This window comes from Microcaecilia unicolor, chromosome 4 (assembly GCF_901765095.1).
Source record: "Microcaecilia unicolor chromosome 4, aMicUni1.1, whole genome shotgun sequence".
NCBI classification, from domain to species: Eukaryota; Metazoa; Chordata; class Amphibia; order Gymnophiona; family Siphonopidae; genus Microcaecilia; species Microcaecilia unicolor.
In genome coordinates, this window is record NC_044034.1 from 45,764,282 (window position 1) to 45,785,024 (window position 20,743).

Consider the following 20,743-nt stretch of genomic DNA (forward strand, 5'->3'; position numbering starts at 1 on the left):
GAGTTGTGGTCCCATCTTCAATATCTTTGTCTAATGGACATAACTTTGCAGTTGAGTCAGAAACCAGAGTGCTAGGGGTCTATTGAAGGAATCTTTATTCAAAATGAGGCAGCCTTTGCATTGTTAGTTCAAATGTTAGTCCTACCACACCTGGATTACTGTAATGTCTTATTTCTTGATATTAAGTGTCAATATCAGAAAAAAATTGCAGATCATACAGAACGCAGCTGCCATGCTAATATTCAAATTGAATAGATATACTAGAGTTTCATCTTATCAAACTGCACTGGCTCCCCCGTGTCAGAAGGAATCAGATTTAAAGATGTTTGTTGTCACAGATGTCAGGAATAGAGTGAATCCTTGTGCTGATCCGAGGACCAGTTGTCAGCAGCCCAACGCTTCACCTTAAGCGACCACTGTTCCCCAGCAGTTGAACCCCTGGGTTTGGATAGCCAACAGGACTTTGAAGTCAGGCGAGGAAGAGGACTCAGGCTCAGACAGACAGAGGCGGCGAGGTCAGAGATACACTGAAGTCAGATCCAGGCAATGGTCAGAGTAGGCGGAGGACCAGCAGAGATCAGATCCAGACAGTGGTCAGGGCAGATGGTGATCCAGCTGAGGTCAGATCCAGGTAGCGATCAGGTCCAGCAGTGATCCAGCAGAGGTTAGGTCCAGGCAGCGGTCAGGTCCGGCAGCGATCTAGCAGTGGTCAGGTCCAAGCAGTAGTCAGGTCAGGCATCAAACCAGCAGTAGTCAGGTCCAGGCAGTGGTCAGGTCGGATAAACAGCAACAACGCATCAGTCTCCAAAAAGCTGGTAGCTGAGGCAAAGATGTGGTGAGAAGTTCCTGATTTTAAAGTGAAGGTGTCTGACGTCTAGGTAGGTGTGCCCAAACTGTAAGTACTTAAAAGGAATGAATTAAGGGCGTTGCAGGCGTGTGTGTCTGACTCCGCTTGGTTTGTATTGACTTGTATTACAATGTGAAAAATTCTTTCCATAAAACTTGTTAAACTAAAAAAATTCTCTTACTTATAAATGCAATCCCTCTATCCTTGCAAACATGTAGATGCATAATTTAACCTTAAGAAGTCATTTTACTAAGTTGCGTTAATGGATTTAACATGTGACGTGCAGGACGTCAGACTCACAGAAACAGAAGCCTTGCAGATCAGCAACATGGCCGCGCCGAAGAGGACTTCGGCTGCTGGGGGTTGGGGACCCCCACCAGCAAAGGTACCCGACGGCGGCGGCAGGGGAGGGTTGGCAGCAGTGGGAAGGGGGGGTCAAAAGGGTTGGCGCCAGGGGGGTCAAAGGTGGTGGTGGCGGCGGTGGGGGTCAAAGATGGTGGAGGGGTTGGTGGCACCGGGGGGGTGGCTAAAATGTGCCCCCTCACCTTGGGCTCTGGACCCCCCTCCCGCCGAAGTCTGGCTATGCCCCTGCAAGGAACTGATCCGAGTCGATAGACCATAGAAAGATATTTGTATAAGAGAATGGTTTATCAAAGTGAATCACTTGTATTCTGGCCCATACAGCCACCCAGAAGTTGTACATGAAGGGACAGTAAAAAAGGAGGTGATCCATGGTATTCGTTGACATATTACAAGACCAACACTTGTTCTACACAAGAAGCTTCATCCTGAACAGGCGTACAGGGGAATAAGAGAAAATGTTATAATAATGCATAGTACGCCTCTGCCCCCTCTTGGTTATTCCTTCATGCCATCCAGCTAGCAAAAATTCTGAGGAGAACCCTGGGTGGTATCAACTGTGTAAATGATGAGAAAAAATACTGATTAATATTTTGTTCATAATGTTACAAATTTGTACGACTGTTGATGATATTCTTTAACACTTTTATTAAATAAATGAATTTTCCAAATATATGTACATACCAGCTTCCTTTTTTACCCACACATGAAGTATTGTGCGTGGGGTAGTAAGTTATTATTATTATTAGCATTTGTATAGCGCTACCAGACGCACGCAGAGCTGAACACCTGATACAAAGAGACAGTCCCTGCTCAAAAGAGCTTACAATCTAAATAATACAGACAGACAAGACAGTTACGGGTGAGGGACAAGGGGAGGGCAATTGTGGCTAGGAGCCAAAAGCAGCAGTGAAAAGGTGGGTTTTCAGCATAGATTTGAAAACAGGTAGAGATGGAGCTAGACATATAGGTGCAGGAAGTCTATTCCAGCCATAAGGTGCCGCGAGAGAAAAGGAGCGAAGCCTGGAGTTAGCAGTGGAGGAGAAGGGGGACAACAAGAGAGATTTGTCCAGTGAGTGGAGTTCACGGGGAGGAATGTAGGGAGAGATGAGAGCGGAGAGGTAATGGGGGGCTGCAGAGTGGATGCTTTTAAAGGTCAGTTCAAGAAGTTGAAACTGAATGCGGAAGCGGACAGGGAGCCAGTGAAGTGACTTGAGGAGTGGGCTAGTGTGGGTATAACGATTCTGGCGGAAAACAAGTCGTGCCGCAGAATTTTGGACAGATTGGAGAGGAGAGAGATGGCTGATAGGAAGACCAGTGAGAAGTAAATTGCAATAGTCCAAGCGAGAGGCGACAAGGTGTGGATAAGGGTTCTGGCAGCGTATTCAGTTCATCTCTGGCCCTGGCCCCACTCCCAGTTCCACTTCTTTTTTGTCTATAAATTAAACCCTGCTAATAGGTCAGATCCTAGAATCCTGTCAAGGTGCTGATTTTTTCCTTATATGGTAGTCAGGCCCTGTGCTGTCATTTTGCAGATGGCTGCACCTGGAGGCAGGAATGAGTGGGCATTGCTCTTGCCTCATTTGAGGTATGGGGTGAGAGGGGCTAGGCTTTGGGTCATGGGGTGGGTGGAGGGCCCACTACACTACCAGGCTTTTTTTTATGGGGGAGTGGAGAGGACTACCAGGGATTTTTTGGAGACTAAGGGGGAGGGAACTACTAGACTGAATTTGTGTGTAGTTTGGGGAGGTGAAACAGGGGAGCTATTAGACCACCTGTGAAAAATTTTTTTAATATGGGGGGGGGGGGAGGAATCGGATGATGGATTGGAAAGCAATCAGGGTGGGGGAACCACTAGACCAGTGCTTCTCACACCCAGCCAGTCAGGTTTTCAGGGGGGGAACGTTTAAGCTGAGATGGGGGAGGGGTGTTTGGGTAGGGTCCAGGCTAGGCAGTCTGGGGTGGAGGCAGGGTGGTCAGGTGGAGGGAGAGAAGGGGGTCTGCTAAATATCCATTCCTCTCAACCAACCCTTCTACACTGCACTTTTTTTAAAAGCATGGCTGTGGAATACATAATGACCACATTAACATACATTTTAATATGGACTGCACTGCAGTAATAATTTCTGTGCGAAACCATTTGAGCATTGCTGGGCCAGTAAAACCCCCCCCCCCCCCCCCCCCGGAAATGCTTTGTGCATCTGCCCCTCTGTAAAACCAGGCCTACGTGTTTGATGCTGCTTTTAATTCCTAACTTGTCACCTGCTGGTAACCTTATCTTGTCTTCCTCTCTTCATTAGTCCCTTTTCCCTATGTGTCCTATCTGTCTGTGCATAGGCGTAGACTGGGGGGGGCGAGGGGGGGCAATGCCCCCCCAAATGACGCGAGGCGCCGCCGCGCCAGTTAAAAAAAAAAAAAAACACATGCAGGCACGCGCTCCTCTCCATCCGCTTGGCTTCCCTGCCCTCTCTGTCTGCGTCCCGCCTTCCTCTGACGTCAGAGGAAGGCGGGACGCAGACAGAGAGGGCAGGGAAGCCAAGCGGACGGAGAGGAGCTGTTGTCCGTCTACCCCTCTCTCTTCCTCCCTCCCTCCGCGGCGCAGGCAGCAGTCTTTTCCAGCGTTCCTGGCAGCGGTAGCGTTGTACACGCTGCCTTTGGCTCTGCCCCGAAGCCTTCTCTTCAAGTTCCTGTTCCCGCATAGGTGGGAACAGGAACTTGAAGAGAAGGCTTCCGGGGCAGACCGAAGGCAGCGTGTACATCGCTACCGCTGCCAGGAACGCTGAAAAAGCTGAAGACTGTTGCCTGCACCGGAGAGAGGGAGGGAGGAAGAGAGGGGGTAAACGGAGTCACCATCTTGGACCTCGCGGGGGGGGGGGAGCAGAGGGAAGATGGATGGGACTGGGAGGGGTGGGGAGCAGAGGGAAGGAGCAAGAGATGGTTGGGACTGGGAGGGGTGGGGAGCAGAGGGAAGGAGCAAGAGATGGATGGGACTGCGAGGGGTGGGGAGCAGAGGGATGGACCAGGAGATGGATGGGATTGGGAGAGGTCAGGCACAGCAGAGGGAAGGAGCAGAAGATGGATGGGACGGAGGGATGGTGAGCAGAGGGAAGGAACAGAAGATGGATGGAACTGGGAGGGTTGGGGATCAGAGGGAAGGAGCAGGAGATGGATGGGACTGGGAGGGTGGGGAGCAGAGGGAAGCCTACTGGAAAGAAGACACTGCATAAAACAGAAGACACTGGGATCAAAGCGAATAGAAAAACTAAATGATCAGACAACAAAGGTAAATAAAAGTATTTTATTCATAATTTATTAATTGAAATGTGTCAGCTTTTTGAAATGTGCATCTGTGATATTTTGCCTGTAAATTTCATTTCCTTCCTCCATATTAGCATATTCATTTGCATATGTATATATGCAAATGATATGCTAATATGCTCCGCCCATTCTTTGCCCCCCCCAAATGAAACAGTGTGTCTGTGCTACCCTTATCCCTTATTTGTCCTGTCTGCCTGTCGTGATTTAGATTGTAAGCTCTTTTGAGCAGGGACTGTCTTTTCTTCATGTTCAATTGTGAAGCGCTGCGTAGGACTGGTAGCGCTATAGAAATGATTTGTAGTGGTAGTAGCAGATCGACAAGAAAGGCTGTGAGATATGGAAGCACAATGTAAAGCATTTAGCCAGGAACAATCCAATCCCGCAATCCCAAAAACAGTTTTCAGACCGGGGCACCACTACTTTTGCTGGCCTATGGAAGCTATTCAGGTTACCCCGCAATGATTCCGAGACTGTTTTTGTTTTTTTTTTAAGCCATTCTGCTTGGTAAACGAAAGGAGCGCTCTTCAAGAAGTCCCGTTCCAATTTCCAGCAGCTCCTGCACATGACACACGCCTTAAAAATGCAGCTGGAGAACTTTGCTACGAACAGACCTTTCCGATTCTAAAAAGAAACAAAACGGTCTTCAGCAACACAGCCTCTGGTTTGGAAGGCATGCCTCTAAAAATGCTTATGTTGCTTCCTCCTCCCCACGCCACCCCCTACCCCGGTACTGTATCTACAGAAAAGAATTGACACACATTCCATTGAGCTACTAGGTCCATGAATTTGCAACACTGCAAAGCAAAAGAAAAGCAAAACACCCATTACCCCTTTCGGGTTTAAATTTACGTTAAGGACCAGGAGAATGCATTATTACACTTGGCCACGGTCAGGCTGGTTTCGAGAGGCTTTCAAGATTATGTAAAAAACGGTCAGCTAAGCTTTGTAGTTGTGTTTCTCTGTTCCACGAAATACTTAACGTTCACAACCGAGCGTGCACTAGGACCTTCGCGGAGCAGACTTTGCCTTATACAGTATAGGGTTACGTATTGGCTGTCCTACTGCCCCTTTTCAGCAGGGTTCGGATTCGGAATTTGGTAAGAGTACATTTGACTCTTTAGGACCCCGGAGGCGACGGCCGATGCTTGAGTACCGGTAGGTAAAATTCTGACATTCCTTTCGTTCCAGTGTGAATGGGGCTGATTGTTGCGTTCAGAATCAAGGCTTCTTTTTTTTTTTTTCTCCATTTCGAGCCATTTTCCACACATCATGTCAAGCACGTTGTAGCTTTTTCTCTACCAGTCACTCTAGCGTTGTTGGGGTTGGGGTTGGGGTTGGGGTTGGGGGGGGGGGGGGGGTAAATATTCAGCAATGGTAGTCTCATGGTGGATTAAAAGCTTCTTCTGGGAACTTCTCAGCAAGAACTGAAAGGTAAAAGAATTCTTTTGTGTAAACATGATTAATAGCGAACTCGTGTATAGGTTGCCTGTTTGCAGATTGCGAGGCACTTAGCAGAATCGCTGTTTGATGGCTTATTGAAGCTGTAATCATATGTTTTTTTTTACCAGTAATGTTCTAAAGTTGGCGTTTTTTTTTCTCGACACCAGTGTAACAACGGTGGGAGGAGGAGGGGGTGGACTTAAGGAAAACGCCTTTAGAAGACAGTTAGCTTTAGGAAGAACACGAACATAGGTTCTTTGTGAAATATGTCTGGGCTTGAAATATCCTCTCTGAATAGGCTCTATTTAATATTTTGGCAGCTTGCTGATGAAAAAAAAAACATAGAATGACAGAGAGAGAAGTTGATTTTTTTTTTAAAGCTAAGTTAGCTGAAAGCTGTAATTTGGATTTGGCTTTTGGCAAAACACATGATACCACATTTTAGGTTTTGTTTTTATTTTTATACAGTTAATGTTCATCCAAAATGGGCTTGATGATCTAGTAAATCAAGTAAAAAATATGAATAATAGAGGATGGTGCTTACTTCTGTAATGAGTCTTGCAGCAATTGGAGAAGAGCCATATTGCTAGAGTTCCTCACACAGACGCTGTGGTTCTCAACATATTTTTCTCACTGTATACCAGGTTTAGGGGTCTATTTACGAAGTGGCAGAAGGCACTAACACATGCCTCCCATATGCCAAAATGCACTACTGTGCTGTGCACTCAGGTGTCCGGCGGTAGTTCACTTGCCTGTACCTTTATCCCTTCCTCTTTAATGCCTCTTAGTTGTTCTCTGTTACCTGTCTAATTTAGATTGTAAGCTCTTTGAGCAGGGACTGTCTTTATGTGTATGGTGTACAGCGCTGCGTATACCTTGGAGCGCTATAAAAGTGATTAGTAGTAGTAGTTCAGGCATCTGCACACACTTCCCTGGTGCTAAAACATACCTTGTACTTTTTAGCGCTGGGGCGTGTTTGGGGGGGGCGGAGAGTACGAATGCTCAGCGCTAATTGGTTAGTGCAACTACGTGACAAGTGATTAGTGCATGATTAGCACGTGAGCCCTTTGTGTCTACTAAATACTACTACTACTACTACTTAACATTTCTAGAGTGCTACTAGTGTTACACAGCGCTGTACAAATTAACAATTAAGGACGGTCCCTGCTCAGAAGAACTTACAATCTAAAGGACGAAATGTCAAGTTGGGGTAGTTAAGATTTCCTGAGAAGAGGTGTAGTGATTAGGTGCCGAAGGCGACATTGTCAGTAAGGGCTCACACGCTAATGGCCATGCGCTAATTGGGAAATTAGCACTGGACATTAATGGCAAAAATGGAAATGCAGCCATTTTACAGCCACACTAAAAGTGGCCCACATGCTAATAATAGCACATGGCCCCTTTTAGCATAGCTTAGTGAAAGGACCCCTTATTTTTTTTTTGTCAGGTATATATATATAGAGAGAGAGGGGAGGAGGGAGAGAGAGAGAATGGGAATGAATTTGCATTTCATATGCTGTCTCATTGAACTGGTAGTGTAGTTAGTAATATGAGCAGCTAGAGTGGTCAAATCTGGGATTTCTCAGCATCCCGGGTTTGAAGCCAATCTCAGCAGGTCACATTGTTTATAAACAAATCATTATTCACTCCATGCTTAATAAGGGGCAAAGTGCAGCAAAGACATATACCTGGAATGTGATTCTTAGTTTAAAGAAAAAAAAATATGGTAATACAATTACTACTGAACTGTTTATCTCAAGGAGGTTTGATGATCAGGAGACGACAGAAACGTGCTTGGCCCACTATCTGGCCTGAAGCCAGTAGGGGGAGCTTGTCGCCCTATCAATTACATTGTTTTGGGTGTACCAAGATGGTAGTGGCTGCATTGGGGAGAATGAAAACCTCCTTGGGTGCTGTGGCTTCAACTTTGTGATGTCACACCATCTCTTGTTCATCAAACCGCCTTTTATATTATATGGCATTTTAGCAGAAGAATAGCATAGTTACCAGTTTTTAAAGATTTGTCTAAGGTAAAGTGGTAGGATAGCTGTGTTTGTCCACTTTTAAAGGTAATAAATAGAAATAAAACAAGACAAAATAAGATAATACCTTTTAAACTTAATACATTTTTTGATGAACTTTCAAAGATAACCCTTCTTCTTCAGATCAGAAATTACCTGCTTCCATATGACCCTTTTCATTATTGCATGTTGTTTTGAGAGGAGGCTGATTTCCCATAATGGAACTGTACTGGGGAGAGACCTAAAGGGGACATCCTCATGCCTTAAATCTCAGGTGCTTGACTGTACAGTCAGTTAAAAGTGCAGGATGGCTGAACAGTTAGCTTGAGACCTCTGGCTATTTTGGGTATTAATTCCTGTTGATACAGCTGATTTTATTGCTGGCAAAGAATGAAGATGCCCAGCAGTATCTATGAACTTTTTTTAGAAGCTAGTTAAATCTCACTTAACCAACCAGGATGGCAGTTTCAATAGCCCATGTAACTAGATACCAATGTACTTTGTAGCTGATTTTTAAAGGGACACTACCTAGATAGTATTTGGTAATGTGGTTGATCAGATGGTAAAACAGCACATGTATATTTGACCTAAAAGAGTCCATGAGAATGTCTTGTTTTATCCTGTTTAAAAGTATGCACATATACTTTTAGCCAGAGAGAGGAGACACGTTTTCAGACAGGTCAATTTAAAATGGCTTTGAAAATTATCTTGTACATGGCTAGTTTTACCTGAATGTGTAATATCTTTTCCTGAAATCTGAACACAAGACTTTTCATTTGAAAGACAAAAGAGAAACCAGATGAGCATTTTGAGAGCCATAAATAAGTTTTCTGTCACTTCACAGTGTTTGCTGGCTGTCTTGGTGCACTGCCACTCTCACCAATGATTTTGTTTACAGTCTGCCAGAAAAACCTAAAATCAGTGTCTCTTTGGCATTGTGGTATAACTTTGTTGTTGAGACCAGAAGTTTTGTTTCCCACTGGATTGGTATATTCCTATTTGTGCTGTTCATTTGCACATGAAGAATTTACTATGTTTACCAGCCGAAATAGAATATTTTTTAATGTCAATATGAAATTGTGCTTTTTCCTGATTGGCCCAAAAGTGTGGAACAGAGACCCTTGCTATTAGGCAAGGACTAGATTGATTAAATGGGTATACATACCACAGGATTGATACTGTCACCTATTTTGTTCAATATCTACCTCAAGCCACTGGCTGAGCTGATTCAGTCAATGGACACTCAGTTCTACATTTACTCAGGTGATGTGCAGCTACTCGTACCCACTGAACTTGACTTACCCACTGCACTGAATAAACTGACTACCTGTCTAACATCAATTCAAGAATGGGCTTCAAACAAAAAACTTTGCCTGAATCCAAGTAAAACCAAGCTTCTATGGGTCCCTAACACATGTGGGCACATACCTGATATCAGATTTAGATTGTAAGCTCTTTTGAGCAGGGACTGTCTTTTCTTCATGTTCAATTGTGAAACGCTGCATACGACTGGTAGTGCTATAGAAATAATTTGTAGTAGTAGTAGAATCTCTTCTGGGAAATACGAACTCCTCCTCAAATCACAAGTCAGGAACCTTGGAATATAGCTAGATTCACTGATCCACCAAATCTAAGCAAACTTAAGAGCTGTTTCTATCATTTGTGACCGCTATGCTGCCTCTCTCCTTACATTGAGAAGGCAGATCTTATCTCAGTTGTGCATACCATGATAACATCAAGATTGGATCACTATAATACACTCTACACTGGGCTGACTACAAAGGTTCTGCACCAGTTCCAATTGATTCAGGGCCAGATGCACAAAACCTAACGAGCCCACAACTTGCGTTTTAAACTGGTTCCAGCCAGTTTAAAACGCAAGTAGTTTACCCGGGGCATGCACTAAGGGCATTTTCCCTGCCACGGTAGCAGGCAACGAAAACGGAATGCAAATGATTCAAAAGCTATTATAATGAGCTGCACTACCGTTGCAGCCCATTATAATGAGATGCACTACCGTTTTTCCGATTCCCTTACCGTAGGAACCCTAACGGGAGGTCTGCACCTCTTGTTAGGGCTTCTGTGAGGGAATCGGAAAGGAAAAGGGCCCCACAAAAAAGGTAAAAAAGAAAAAAAAAAGCAGGGAGCGCATGTGAGGGGCGTCCTTTAAGGACGTACTCTCCCTGCGCTTGTGAGACGTTTTTTTTTTGCAGTTTTTCGCTCTGCCGGCGCTTGTGTTTTTTTCCCCCTTCTATTTTGTCTTTGCCGCGCCACTTACCCCTCCACAGCAAAATTTTTCTATTTTCCTGGTTACCGGAGAATCGGGACGTCCCTTTAGATTAGGCTCCTCTTCCTGGTCTCTTCAGCCAATCAGGGCGCGTTTTGCTGACAACAGCCAGCTAAGCCCGCTTTGATTGGCTGAAGAGATCAGGAAGAGGGGCCTAATCAAAAGGGACGTCCCGATTCTCCGACTCAGGTACCGAAGGAATAGAGAATGCAAGTGAGCTACAACGAGTAGCTCATTTGCATTCCCTATCGTTGATGCATTCCTGTTCCCTACCGATTCGCTATGGAATCCGTAGGGAACGGGAATTACCGACGTCTTTAGTGCATCTTGCTCTCAGAAAGCTGCAGCATGGTTGAAAGCGATATGACAACATCACACCATTTCTATTCACTGGCTACCAATTCAGTACAAGGCTACATTTTAAACTCTATGTCTGATCTTCAAGGCCCTTAAAGTAAATGGCCCAGAGGTACTTGAAGAACAGGATGTCCCTCTACACACCTCCAAGGACACTAAGGTCCTCCCAAGGTGTATCCCTAACCACACCCTCTCCAAAGGACATCACACAATGTGATACCCACCAGTGAGCCTTCTCCGGAGTAGCCCCCACACTCTAGAATGCACTCCCTGAAAGGCTTTGCTTAACAAAAGACTATCACTACTTCAGGAAGCAGGTAAAAGCATGGCTCTTCAACCAGGCCTTTAATGGAAGAAGAAACTTAACGTTTTTTCGTAGAGTGACGTCAGCTGCACATGCTATAGCAGGATATGTTTATTCATTTCTGCCCTAGCTAACATAATATTCAAGCACTTTTCTGACCTCATGTGCAACTTTCTTAAATTAGGCCCATTATTTTCTTACTTCTGTTACTCTATCTTACCTATCTATGGGGCCATTTTACTAAGCCATGTAAGCATCTACGCGCGCCAAAATGAAGTTACTGCACGGCTACTGCGTGGCCCTTGCGGCAATTTAATTTTTGGTGCACGTCCGCTATGTGCCCCCCCCCAAAAATATTTTTTTTATTTTCCGACATGCGTCAACTACGCGCGCCAAGTGGCATTTGGCGCATGTAGGTCATTACCGCCCGGTTACCACGTGAGACTTTGCTGTTAGGTCAATGGCTGGCAGTAAGGTCTCAGACCCAAAATGGATGCGCGGCAGTTTTCATTTTGCCACACATCCATTTTCAGCAAAAATGTTAAAAAGGCATTTTTTGCAGGTGCGCTGAAAAATAATTCTGTGTGCACCCAAAATATGCATCTACACTACCGCAGGCCATTTTTCAGCACACCTTAGTAAAAGGACCCCTATATGTTCCATCTTTGGATAGTGTTCAATAGGTTCCTGCCAATTTAATCAATATATATATTTATAGCAGAGTAGATATGAACCATCAGTATTACGGCACCTTTCCTATATACACTTAAGGGAATCAAACAAAATCAAGAACTTCATCGGTCCCAAATTGGAGGAGAAATCTAGACTAGAGAGCTCATGGGGAGGTGGGTGTTCAGTCTGAAAAGGTGACTTTGAAAGGTTTGTGGGATGACTTTGGGGATATGGATCAGTGCCTGTCGGCTTGTATTAAAAAGCTGCATAGGTTCCAGATACTCTGCAATCACGGGTTAAACAGTGTATGGAAATCACCACAAAACGAGGAAATGCTATGGATGGTAGAAACAGAATTAGAGGGCTTGAAATCTGGCCAGGCAGCATTGATGAAAGATAATCTTGTTACCCTGCAGAAAATGGAGGTTCTAAAAAAGTATGATTGTCATTTGAATCTGAGATTTACCAGCTTTCCAAATTTTCCATTGTTATCACTGATAGAGAAGTTGAGTCACTAGAAATCTGTAACCCTTCCATTAAATACTTTTTCATTACCACAAATTACATGGGCTTACTATGTGGATTGGGGAGAAAAGATAGCACAAGGAGCTGGGAAGGAGCCAGCTGGAGCCTGTTTTGATCTTACAGGCTGTTTGGAAAGTTCAGGCCCTATTGTGATCAAAGTGACTTTGCTCTGTACCCTGATCATAATCAGATTCTTCATTTGTATTTTCGTCATAAGGAGCTGAATTTAGCTGAACTTTCTTGGCCACAGGGTCTCAATATTTTCTGACCTCTGTAGGGCTACTGAGATATAAGGCTTTTTTAGCCTATGGTTCTCAAATTGTTGCACTAGGAGGGTCTTTTTGTGTAAATGCATTGTAAAATTTTGTGTTAAATTGTATGTTTTCCTAGATCCAGAGCATTGTAAAAATATTTCTTAGAGGCAAGGATTCCTCCTATCCCCATAGCTGTGTCTTCTCCCTCTATTATTCCAATTGGAGGATTAAAGTAAGAAAGCAGTATTAATGGAATTAACTGTGGCACTATTCTTGCATAATTTCTTGTGTTTTGTGTTTTTCTATTTTTTTTTTTCTGGAGAGCGATTCCTCCTAGCCTTTCAGAGTTCTGATGCCCCCCCCCCCCCCCCTATTTTCTTGGCGATTGTGTTTTTCATTGTTTCTTTTCTTGCAAAATGAGGGGGACCTTTTACAAAGGCTCACTAACGTTTTTAGTGCACGCTAAGTTTTAGTGCATGCTAAATGCTAGAGACACCCATATATTCCTATGGGTGTCTCTAGTGTTAGCGCATCCTTATTTTTAGTGCATGCTGAAGACGCTAGCGTGCCTTTGTAAAAGGACCCCTGAGTCTTTCTGTTTCAAGTTCTGCTTGTAATTTGATGGACATTGTGTAAAAATAAAATAAAAAAGTGCCATTCAAATTGGGGCGCTGACAGGCAGGGCAAATGTTCACTGGATAGCAGGACAGTCTCACACTCCAGTGAGAGCAGGGGCAGGGGGCTTATACGTCATGTCAGGGAACTTGATATTGGTGGGGAGGGGATCCTAGGGTAATGTAATCTTCCCCCCCCCCCAGCCTCTTTCACAGATATTGGGCCTGACTTGAGGTCCAGTATCTCATGGAGAAGAGACGGCTGAGGGGAGACATGATAGAGGTATATAAAATAATGAGTGGAATGGAACAGGTGGATGTGAAGCGTCTGTTCACGCTTTCCAAAAATACTAGGACTAGGGGGCATGCAATGAAACTACAGTGTAGTAAATTTAAAACAAATCGGAGAAAATCTTTCTTCACCCAACGCATAATTAAATTCTGGAATTTGTTGCCGGAGAACGTGGTGAAGGCGGTTAGCTTAGCAGAGTTTAAAAAGGGGTTAGATGGTTTCCTAAAGGACAAGTCCATAAACCACTACTAAATGGACTTGGGAAAAATCCACAATTCCAGGAATAACGTATAGAATGTTTGTACGTTTGGGAAGCTCGCCAGGTGCCCTTGGCCGCTGTCGTGGACAGGATGCTGGGCTCGATGGACCCTTGGTCTTTTCCCAGTGTGGCATTACTTATGTACTTATTGGTGTAGCCAGTAACTTGTGATGTTTGAATTTAGCTTATACCTTTATCAGTAGCAACTCAAGGTGACTTATATGCGAATACAGTTGGTATTTCCACGTTCCCGGATGGCTTACAATCTTAGGGCCTTTTTTATGAAGCCGTGCTAGTGGTTCCCACTGCGGTAATGCCTACAAAGCCCATTCGCTTTGCCCCGCGGGAACCGCTAGCACAGCTTGATAAAAGAGGTCCTTAGCTTGTGCTCAAGGCAATAGAGTGTTAAGTGACTGGCCCAAGATCACAAGGAGCCACAGTGGGGTTTGAACCAGACTTCCTTGGTTCTTAGCCTGCTGCATTAGCTATTAGGCTACTCCTCCACTCCTGGTTACAGCAACATTAATTTAAGAGCTTGTGATGCTTTTTTTTTGTATATTTTTTTAAAACTTCTGCAGTGGCCAGAAGGCTGGCTGACACCCGGGGCGGATCGCCGATGCGCCCCCCCCCCCCGGGTGCAGTGACCCCCTCCCCCCCGGGTGCATTTTTACCTGCTTGGGGGGGTGCCGCGCGCCTGTTGGCTGAGTCCGCTCGTTCCCTGCTGCTCCCTCTGCCCCGGAACAGGAAGTAACCTGTTCCGCGCAGAGGGAGCAGCAGGAAGGGAATGAGTGGCGTCGACCAACAGGCGCGCGGCACCCCCCCCAGCGGCGTGCACCCGGGGCGGACCGCCCCCACCACCCCCCCCCCCTTGGTATGCCACTTAACTTCTGCTCTCATTGTGTGTGCTGGCAAATACATGTACCCGCCTGTATGCTTGGCAGAGACATTTTATGTAAAATATATAGGGAGAATTGAGCATGTCCTGATTTGGTTGTCTCAATTCCTGCCTTGAAGTCCTGTGCAGAATGGAGCTTTATATGTTAAATGCATATGTTCTAGCAGTTCTACCTAAATATTTAAAGGACTGTTGTTTGAAATTAAAATTAGAGTGCCAGTTATTTTGAAGGGATGCATCCATGGGACAAACAAATATTCTGAAAAATTAATTTTTAGGCTTAGTTTAATTTCATCCTCCAAGAAATGGAATAACTTTAAAAACAGATGGGGCTCCTTTTACAAAGCTGCGCTACCAATTAATGGCATACTGAATGAAGCCCATTCTATTCCCGTGGGCTTTTTCATATTCAGCACGCCGTAAATTGGTAGCGCACTAAAAGTACGATGGGAGAGAGAAGAAGAAAACTAGGAAAAGAACAGAGCCCTGAAATCCAAGTGAGGACAGCGTATCAAGGTGATCAACAGTGTCAAAAGCAGCAGATAGATCAAGAAGGATGAGGATAGAATAGAGACCTTTGGATCTGGCCAGGAACAGGTCATTGGAGAGGGGAAAGCCAGATTGAAGTGGATCAAGAATAGCTTGAGATGAAAGAAAGTCAAGACAATGGCGGTGAACAGCACGTTCAAATATCTTGGATAGGAAAGGGGGGATTGAGATGGGGCAATAGTTGGAAGGACAGGTAGGGTCCAATGAAGGTTTTTTGAGGAGTGGTATGAATATGGCATGTTTGAAGGCATCAGGATCAGTCGCAGTGGAAAGTGAAAGATTGAGGATATGACAGATAAAAGGGATGACAGTAGGAGAGATAGTGCTAAGCAGATCCTATTCCTACCCATCTACTTAGCACTATCTCTCCTACTGTCATCCTCTCCTCAAAAAACCTTACACTGCTGTTACCTCGGTCTGACTAGGCATAACTCATCTTATCTTCTTATAATCTTTTGGGAATGAGGTAGAGAAAGATGTGCTGGATAGGTGAGGGTTATATGGAGAGAACTATGGATAGGTGGAGGATGGAGAGAGAAAGGAAGTTTGGAACTACAGAAAGGGGGGAAAGAGTAGGGCGATGCTGGACTGTCAGAGAGAAAAAGGTAGAAATGTATGTTGAAGGGAAGGGAGTAGGTAGGTGTGTAAAGGGACCTAACACGATTGAATGTTCACTTAAGGCACTTGCGGAGTACATTCTGTATGGGCGCCTCCTTTTAGGTGCCCTCATGCCATGTGGTGAGAGCGTATTCTATAATGACATCTTGGTGCCCAGATTCCATTATAGAGTAATAGCATAACCTGGTATCAGTGTGTCTAACATTTAGGTGCCTGCAGTTACATGAGCCATAGACCTGATATAATTGCAGTAAAGGCATACATAACCTCTGCCACATGTATGCTCTCTCTTGAATTTACATGCTTTTGTATTTCTGCATGCCCTTATGGAATAGTGCTTACAACGCTTATGCCCCAGTACTACATTTCTGTGCATTATGTGCAGGGGGGAGGGGCGCATAACCTGGAGCGCATAGTTCCCCTAGAATTGCCCTTCATATGCCCTTTTACTGGCTATACAGACAGCTCATATAGCTTACATAGTTAGAAATTTGGGAATCTCTGCCCCGTTTCAAGAATCTAATTATTTGTGTAACAAATGGCATTCCTGTTTTAGCAGCAGAAATTCTCTACAAATTCAACTCAGAGCTGTTTTGGAGGAAGAAGCCTAACCACCACCTTTCAATCTCTGGGGAGAAACAGCAGTGGAAAAGGAAAACAGAGAATGAGACACACACAGAGACTGCAGTCATAGGAGTCACTAGACAGGAAAGGAAGGAAGATGAAGTCCCATTTTATTTGTGTAGCAATAATTGTGTCTCCAGCAATTATGTCATGATAATTACTGGTACATTGACTACCTTCAGTTCATCAGAAATAATGAGTAACAAAGCAATGGAGAAAACAAACAGAATGCTTGGCTATATGAAAAGATTCAGTTCTCCTAGGGGGCCAGCTCAAGGGGTGGCAGTGAGCTGAGCCATTCTAATTTTGCACCCCCATTTGGGGCCAGTCTTTTGGAAGATGTCAGAGTTCATGCCACAAGAATGGCCCCTCGTTAGAAGGAAGCTGATATTGTAACTTAATTGCCATTGTTTTACCCATTTTCTGCAGATAAAGATGACATTTTGTTCTCTAAAAAATGAAAAATAATCAGATAACGAAGGTACAATTTTTTTTTCTGATTGGTTGGTTCTAGTCATTATCACTTCTTATTAGTTTCCTCCTAAATCCTTCCTCAGAATCTCATTTATATTTTTGGTTTCTTCATTCTCCCTCCCCTTTCTTCTTTCCTTCTTCCCCTAAACCTCTGTCTGATCATGATCCTTCTGCTTCATCTTTCTTCAGTTTTTCTCCTCAGTTTTTATCTACCTGTAGATATCTTCCATTCCTTCATCTCCCACTCCAGTGTTCACACTCTTCCCACTTTCCATTTCCGATAATGTGACAAGGCAGTAGTCAACACCAGAAGGATGCTAGGTTGCATAGAGAGATATAACCAACAGAAGGGAAATGGTGATAATGCCCTTGTACAAGTCGTTGGTGAGGCCCCACTTGGAGTACTGTGTTCACTTTTGGAAGCTGTATTTTGCTAAAGATATAAAAAGACTTGAAGCAGTTTAGAGGAGGGCGACCAAAATAGTATTGGGTCTGCGCCACAAGACGTATGAGAAGAGACAGTGGTGGTATGAAACGGACATTGAAAATACTTGATATGTATTAATGAGCAAACACATTTTTTTCAAAGATGGGACAGCTATAGAGGACATGAAGTGAAACTGCAAGGAGATAAGCTTAAAAGCAACATCGGGAAATATTTTTCCACCAAAAGGATGATGGATACCTAGAATGCCCTCCTGGTGGAGGTATTTTGGGACATAAACAGTGACAGAATTCAAAAAGGCTTGGGATAAATATAGAGAATCCTCATCTAGCAAAAGGATAGAATCAAATAACAGAGGGTGCAGCCTGCACAGAACGGTCAGTACAATCCCGAACAAAGGCATAGAGGAGTTAATATACATATTCTGCACAGATCGTCAGGTATGACTCTTTCCAACTTGCTGGGCAGACTATATTGGACCTTGCTGGTCTTTATTAGCATGGTACTATTTCACTTCCTTCCCTGGTCCTTCCTCATTCCTTTGCCAGCCTCCTACTGCTTCATCTTTATCCACTTTCTAGTCATTCCCTCCCCAGCCTCATCTATCTTACTCTGTCATACATTCTCTGACTAGCCCCAGCTCTTTCCCCTCTTCACCTCCACTCCCTTTCTTATGTTTTACTTTCCATCCTGTTGCCATTTCCCCCCAATTCCACTCAATTTCATCTCCTTCAAAGACCTGTCTAACCCTTTCCTTAAACCTGTGTTCCTTTCAGCTCCTCCTAGGCCCCTCAACTTGTTTTCCTCCGCATAGTTCTGCACCCAGCCTCACAGTCCTACTCATTCTCCTCTCCCAGTCACTTAAAGTAGTTTATGTTATCCTCATAATCCTTGCTCAGTATCTTAGCCTTCACTATCTCCCCACTCTACCACTGTACCCAATTCCTAAACCTAAACCTACACTTACACTCCCAATACCTACCTAGTTTTATTCTGCCTTCTTCTGGTCTCCCACCCAATCCCAAAGTCTCCACATGAGCCTGAGTCTATATTTTCCCCACATTATCATATCCCCAGAGTCTGTCCTCCTGCCTCTTTCTCCCCTTCCCCAACATCCATTGCCCTTTTCTTTTCCATATTCTTTTCCCCCTTTGCCCAGCATTCTCCTTTCTACTACCGTCCCCAACATTCATTTACCCTGCTTTTCCTCTTCCTTGTGCCAGCATCTTTCATTATATTCTTGACTGTCCACCTAACTTCTCATCTGCCCTTGCTTCTCCCCTTCTTCAACAGTATCTGTCATCCTGTCCAGTGGTGTAGCCAGGCCTGAGAGTTTGGGTGGGCCCAGAGCTAATATGGGTGGGCACATACTGTGTATATAAGTATGAGTAGTGTCTCTTGGGATCCTACAAAATAATGCCTTAGAATGCACTTGATGATGGATTTCTAAGTAGTCTGCCCAACAGCCGCCCTGCTTCAATATAACCACATACATACTTAATGGAAAAATTCATATTTTTAAATATAATTACATTATCCCATATCTTAAAATTGATCATACATATGTCTACTACAAAGGCAAACCTCTCAACACACATGGCAGGATCCTGCAATATAATTACATAGGAAAAATATATTCAAATTCTGGTGGCACCTCAATAATAGCAATACAAAATCCCTTCACTGCCAGGTGCTTTGTGAAGTATCACTAAAGCCTGCAAAGAAGCTTCTTAACACCAATTCTGAATACGAATACCAACAACAGTACTTTTATAAAGACAGCGGTGAATATACAGTGGGGGAAATAAGTATTTGATCCCTTGCTGATTTTGTAAGTTTGCCCACTGACAAAGACATGAGCAGCCCATAATTGAAGGGTAGGTTATTGGTAACAGTGAGAGATAGCACATCACAAATTAAATCCGGAAAATCACATTGTGGAAAGTATATGAATTTATTTGCATTCTGCAGAGGGAAATAAGTATTTAATCCCTCTGGCAAACAAGACCTAATACTTGGTGGCAAAACCCTTGTTGGCAAGCACAGCGGTCAGACGTCTTCTGTAGTTGATGATGAGGTTTGCACACATGTCAGGAGGAATTTTGGTCCACTCCTCTTTGCAGATCATCTCTAAATCATTAAGAGTTCTGGGCTGTCGCTTGGCAACTCGCAGCTTCAGCTCCCTCCATAAGTTTTCAATGGGATTAAGGTCTGGTGACTGGCTAGGCCACTCCATGACCCTAATGTGCTTCTTCCTGAGCCACTCCTTTGTTGCCTTGGCTGTATGTTTTGGGTCATTGTCGTGCTGGAAGACCCAGCCACGACCCATTTTTAAGGCCCTGGCGGAGGGAAGGAGGTTGTCACTCAGAATTGTACGGTACATGGCCCCATCCATTCTCCCATTGATGCGGTGAAGTAGTCCTGTGCCCTTAGCAGAGAAACACCCCCAAAACATAACATTTCCACCTCCATGCTTGACAGTGGGGACGGTGTTCTTTGGGTCATAGGCAGCATTTCTCTTCCTCCAAACACGGCGAGTTGAGTTCATGCCAAAGAGCTCAATTTTTGTCTCATCTGACCACAGCACCTTCTCCCAATCACTCTCGGCATCATCCAGGTGTTCACTGGCAAACTTCAGACGGGCCGTCACATGTGCCTTCCGGAGCAGGGGGACCTTGCGGGCACTGCAGGATTGCAATCCGTTATGTCGTAATGTGTTACCAATGGTTTTCGTGGTGACAGTGGTCCCAGCTGCCTTGAGATCATTGACAAGTTCCCCCCTTGTAGTTGTAGGCTGATTTCTAACCTTCCTCATGATCAAGGATACCCCACGAGGTGAGATTTTGCGTGGAGCCCCAGATCTTTGTCGATTGACAGTCATTTTGTACTTCTTCCATTTTCTTACTATGGCACCAACAGTTGTCTCCTTCTCGCCCAGCGTCTTACTGATGGTTTTGTAGCCCATTCCAGCCTTGTGCAGGTGTATGATCTTGTCCCTGACATCCTTAGACAGCTCCTTGCTCTTGGCCATTTTGTAGAGGTTAGAGTCTGACTGATTCACTGAGTCTGTGGACAGGTGTCTTTCATACAGGTGACCATTGCCGACAGCTGTCTGTCATGCAGGTAACGAGTTGATTTGGAGCATCTACCTGGTCTGTAGGGGCCAGATCTCTTACTGGTTGGTGGGGGATCAAATACTTATTTCCCTCTGCAGAATGCAAATAAATTCATATACTTTCCACAATGTGATTTTCCGGATTTAATTTGTGATGTGCTATCTCTCACTGTTACCAATAACCTACCCTTCAATTATGGGCTGCTCATGTCTTTGTCAGTGGGCAAACTTACAAAATCAGCAAGGGATCAAATACTTATTTCCCCCACTGTACATAGCAGGAATATGCATTCCATTGGAAAATTCAGACAAGTCAGACTCATAACACCAGACAAACCACATGCCAGCAGAATCTCTCACCTTGGTCACATGCAGAACACATACCAACCCTCATGAATTACAGAATAGAGGACCAAAAATCACAAATTGTCCTGTAGCCCGGCATCAGCCCTTCCCTGCCCTACCCTTCCCTT

General features: G+C 44.5%; 1 protein-coding gene across 4 annotated transcripts in view; it reads left to right on the forward strand.

Moving 5' to 3' along the window:
- The window catches only part of AMOTL1 (angiomotin like 1), a 257,734-nt gene that overhangs the window by 88,564 nt on the left and 148,427 nt on the right, over nucleotides 1–20,743 (forward strand). Inside the window, exon 1 of one of the 4 annotated variants that reach the window (XM_030200211.1) lies at nucleotides 5,657–5,680. The exons of 2 other annotated variants lie outside the window; for them this stretch is intronic. The gene's annotated coding sequence lies outside the window, so the exon portion shown is untranslated. Of the gene's footprint in view, nucleotides 1–5,656; nucleotides 5,681–5,884; nucleotides 5,957–20,743 lie in introns of those variants that run through there. One more of the 4 variants, XM_030200210.1, reaches the window with a different exon arrangement.